The 5,237-nt window shown below is 47.8% G+C and overlaps 1 protein-coding gene and 1 pseudogene across 1 annotated transcript in view; one reads left to right on the top strand and one right to left on the bottom strand.

Annotated features, from left to right (window-relative positions):
* Positions 1 to 5,237, bottom strand: part of GRID1 (glutamate ionotropic receptor delta type subunit 1) — a 902,002-nt gene that overhangs the window by 505,756 nt on the left and 391,009 nt on the right. The window lies entirely within an intron of this gene.
* On the top strand, positions 1,473 to 2,738 carry LOC101654426 (annotated as a pseudogene).

Below are 5,237 nucleotides of genomic sequence, written 5' to 3'. Positions count from 1 at the left end.
CAGAGGATGTACATTGGTACAGATGGGAACTGGAAACACAGGGAATCCAGGGCGGATGATCCCTTCAGGACCAGTGGTGAGGGTGGTGATGCCTGGAGGGTGGAGGGAGGGTGGTGTGGAGAGGGGCAACTGATTACAAGGATCTACATATAACCTCCTCCCTGGGGGACGGACAACAGAAAAGTGGGTGAAGGAAGACGCCGGACAGTGCAATAAATGACAAAATAATAATTTATAAATTACCTAGGGTTCATGAGGGAGGGGGGAATAGGGAGGGAGGGGGAAAATGAGGAGCTGATAACAGGAGCTTATGTAGAGAGCAAATGTTTTGAGAATGATGAGGACAATGAATGTACAAGTGTGCTTTACACAATTGATGTATGTATGGATCGTGATAAGACTTGTATGTGCCCCTAATAAAATTATTTTTAATTAAAAAACAAAACAAACAAAAAAGATATTGTGCCAATTTATCTCACCAAGTTTACCCCTACTCATCATTGTCCCTTTCCCTCATCACACATGATATCCTCCTCCAACCATTGATGTCTCCTGGTGCTGTATCCCAGTAGGCTTGGAGACCAAGGTTTACTTACATCCCAACCCAGGCCTCCCTCAGACCACTGCAGGCCAGGTGAGCATCCACGAGCTGCCCAGCAGAAGGCTCTTCCTGGCATCTGAGGAAGAACAGGAGCAGCAGTGGGAGAGCTGTGACCATGAGCATTTGTAGCTGCACAAGGCACAATAATGTTTGGAACACGTGGGCTCATGATGTCAGTAACCCAGACAGCTAGCCTACGTAGCCCACAGGGAACGCTCTGCTCCCCACACCCTCCTCCACTTCCCATTTAGCAGCTAAAACAATGTAGGCTACATTACAAATCAAAATAAGCAACGCTGAATTTTATAATTAGCCACAACTTGACAAATTAATTAGTACAACAGCACAGTGTGTTCCCTGAAGTGTGGCTCACTATATTTTGCTTAGAGAATATATGTCACAAATTGCAGATGTATTATTAAAAGTACTTACGCAATCAGAGTGAATTCTATAGGTGCCCTTTTTGATATATCCCTTTCTGGGATGAACCAAGGGGTTTGAGACAGCCAGAAATATTATCCCACCAACCTTTCAAACTTGGAGTCACAAAAGTGTTGCCAGAGATGGACTTACTTTCCTGGCAGGGGCAATGCTGCTGAAAAGAAGGGATGAAGATTACCAAGGACTGTGGTTCTGGAAAAGAGGTCAAAATTCATGAGATGGTGGGAAATGGCGGTGGGGGGTGCCTAGAGGCTGAGAGCCTGGTGAGGAGCAAACTGGAGTCAGGCTGCAGGGCTGGAAATTTGACTCCACCATCTACCAGCCATGTGGTGTTGGGCAAGTTTCTCACCCATAAAATGATGTGATAATAGACTTGTCCTCGGGTCTGTCCTGCCGCCAGCCGCGAGCCACTGCCCTCCTGCCGCCGACCATGGCCCTGCTGCACTCTGGTCGCGTCCTCTCTGGAGTCACCGTCGCCTTCCACCCAGGCCTCGCCGCCGTGGCTTCTGCCAGAGCCCACTCCTGGTGGGCCCATGTGGAGATCCCATCCCAACAGTAAACAGATGAACCTGAGAGTTGGGGCCTACCGGGATGACAATGGAAAGCCCTATGTGCTCCCTAGTGTCCGGAAAGTGTCCCTAGAGGCCCAGATTGCTGCAAAAAGTCTTGACGAGGAATACCTGCCCATTGGGGGGCTGGCTGAATTTTGTAAGGCCTCTGCAGAACTGGCCCTGGGCGAGAACAGCGAGGTGTTGGAAAGTGGCTGGTCCATCACTGTGCAGACCATTTCTGGCACCGGCGCACTCAGGATCGGAGCCAGTTTCCTGCAAAGATTCTTTCAGTTCAGCCGAGACGTCTTTCTGCCCAAGCCCTCCTGGGGAAACCACACGCCCATCTTCAGGGACGCTGGCATGCAGCTTCATGGGTATCGGTCCTATGACCCCAAGACTTGTAGTTTGGACTGTGCAGGTGACATTTCAAAAATGTCCGGGCAGAGCATGCTCCTCCTGCGTGCCTGTGCTCACAACCCCACCGGAGTGGACCCCCACCCTGAGCAGTGGAAGGAGATGGCCAGCATGGTGAAGAAAAAGAATCTTGTTGCATTCTTTGACATGGCCTCCCGAGGCTTCGCCAGTGGAGATGGTAACAAGGATGCCTGGGCCGTGCGCCACTTCATCGACCAGGGCATGGACGTGTGCCTCTGCCAGTCCTACGCCAAGAACATGGGCTTGTACGGTGAGCGCCTGGGGGCCTTCACCGTGGTCTGCACGGATGCTGAAACCGCCAAGAGGGTGGAGTCGCAGTGGAAGATTCTGACCCATCCCATGTATTCCAACCCCCCTCTCCATGGGGCCCGGATTGTCTCGGCCATTCTGACCACCCCGGAGCTGCGGAAACCATGGTTGCAGGAAGTCAAAGGCATGGCAGACCGCATCATGAGCATGCGGACCCAGCTGGTCTCCAACCTCAAGGAGGAGGGCTCCTCCCACAACTGGCAGCACATCACTGACCAAATGGGCATGTTCCTTTCCTGGAGCTAGTCAATAAGTGACTGCTGAAAATACGCCTGAACAGGTGGAGCGACTGACCCAGGAGTTCTCCGTCTACATGACAAAGGACGGCCGCATCTCTGTGGCTGGGGACCTCTGGCAACATGAGCTACCTTGCCCACGCCATTCATGAGGTCACCAAGTAATTTCCCCAATGAGAGGGAACAGAGATGCGTGAGTAGATACCTGTCAGAGAAGGAAAACTCAAACATTTGCCCCTCACACAAGTGATAGAAAATGGGTACAATTGCACTTGGTGCGAGGCAGAATACCAGTGAGATCAGGAAAACCAAGGCACTTTCATGGAATTCTGGCTCTCATAGGTTTCACTGAAATATCTCCCTGTCAAGACCACTCCACCATTGCTCTATGGCGGCTCGCATGTTGCTATGATCCTGGAACCTATACCACTGCCGTCTGAAAAACCGATGGAGTCACCCATAGTAGACAAGTTTCAGTGGTGTTTTCACACTAAGACAGACAAGGAAGAAAGATTTAGTAATCTATTTCTTGAAGCTCTCGCCTCAACTCTACAAAAATTCACTGTCGTGGAGTGGATTATGATGCATAATAACCCTTTGGGACAGAGAAGAATTGCTCCCCTGTGTGTTCCCAAGACTAAATGTTTATTGGAGCAGGTAGCCTTGTCTTTTGGCTGATAGTTTCACACAGTTGACCTTGTGGTTTATAGCCAAACACATAAGCCCGTATGCCACCAGGGCTTCTTAAAACTAGCCAGTGAAAATCCTATGGAGCACAACACAACACTAGCTGGCATGTTCGCTTTAGACGTGACAACAGAAGGGATCAATCACTAGAGGCAGGCAGCATGGACAGTGAAGTAGAGGGCAAACAAAGAGAGATTTGCACACAAGCTGTAATAATCACCATGAGGATGATGCAGGGCATACGTTTCTATGTACCCAAGTCAACTTGATAGCAGCTATATAGGTACTATCTATCTATCTATCTATCTATCTATCTATCTATCTATCTATCTATCTCTACTCACTGGTGAAAACTGAAGCAAGAGTTGAAATCTTTCATTCCCAAGACAGACCTGCATGCTTTTATTGTTGACAGATCTTCTGTGAGATTGAATCAGAAGCAGATGGTAACTCAAGCCAGCTGCAACAGGAGATGGGATAGAGGGAGCTAGCCAGATGTACAAATCTCCATGTCGCTGTCTGTCCTGCCAAGGAGTTCTCAGCCCATTAGTTTGGGGTCTTGAGCCCCGTTCTGCGATGCTGTTGCCATGCCCATGAGTCCAGATATTAAGCACCCTCCGGCACTGTGTTGAGATAGACATGACCAACACCAGTGTCTAAGCCATTGCTTCCTGGAAGACCAGCCTCTACTTCTCAGCCTTCCTGTACATCCAAATCTACCCTGATGTGGACTTGTCTCTTTTATGTTAAGGTATCTTTGTGCATTTCTATGCATATCTATTCTGTATTGGCTAAAGGGGTAACTCTCAGCAAATGGTCTTGTTGCTGTTATTTCCTATAGTTTGGAATAAGGAATACCAGCTCTGCTTGTCAACTGGCTAAACTTCTCACCCCAAATGCTATCCAGGTCAATGTTAACCTTGTAGGGAACAAACCAAATAATCAGCAAGATGCATCTTTGTACTCTCTAAGGGGGTTTGAAATTCATCCCACCTCGGCTTCTTTCCTTTAGTTCCGCAAGATGATTGCATCACCTCCCAGTTAATCATTCTCCTTTAGTCTCGCTCCTTCTCTCTCACGCTCCTCCACTCAATAAGGAAGGCAATTCTGAATACAAATCTATTCCTTCCAGTTCCCACTGCCTCCTTCTCTAAGGTAAATTTCCCTTAGTCTTCATACCCCCTGCGCTCAGCTCGGGTAATTCTAGAATCGACGATAGATTCCAGGCTGTACCAGACCTCTGTGTCTTTGAAAGAACACGCCCCTTTACTGGACATTCCAGGCCCCATACCCACTTGACTCTCCAGATAACTCTTCTTCTTCATCAGAGCACCATTCTGAGCTTTCCCAGATGGCACTAATACATATTTTCAATCATTTTATTGGGGGCTCGTACAACTCTTATCATAATCCGTACATCCATCCATTGTGCCAAGCACATTTGTACATTTGTTACCATCATCATTTTCAAAGCAATTTTTTTCCTACTTGAGCCCTTGATATCACATTTCCCCCCTCACTCCCCCACCCTTCCTCCCTCATGAATCCTTGATCATTTATATATTATTATTGTGTTTTCATATCTTACACTGACCAATGTTTCCCTTCACCCACTTTTCTGTTGTCCATCCCCTGGGAGGGAGTTATAGGTAGATCATTGTGACTGGCTCCCCATTTCTCTGCCCACCTTCCCTTTACCCTTCTGGTATCACTACTCTCAATATTAGCCCTGGGGAGGTTTATATGTCCTGGTTTCTTTGTGTTTCCAGCTCTTACCTGTACCTATATACATGCTCTGGTATAGCTGGATTTCTAAGGTATAATTGGGGTCACAATAGATGGGAAAAGGAAGCATTAAAGAACTAGAGCAAAAGCAGGGGTTGCAATCCTAATCTCATATAAAATTGACCTCAAAGAGCAAACCATAAAAAGAGATAAGAAGGGACACTATATAATGCTCAAGGGAATGGTAGACAA

Source organism: Echinops telfairi, unplaced genomic scaffold (genome assembly GCF_000313985.2).
Source record: "Echinops telfairi isolate 266 unplaced genomic scaffold, ASM31398v2 ScPeMD7_2010;HRSCAF=2546, whole genome shotgun sequence".
Taxonomy (NCBI): Eukaryota; Metazoa; Chordata; class Mammalia; order Afrosoricida; family Tenrecidae; genus Echinops; species Echinops telfairi.
The sequence above is the reverse complement of the archived record's forward strand: the minus strand, read 5'-3'. Positions and strand labels throughout refer to the sequence as shown.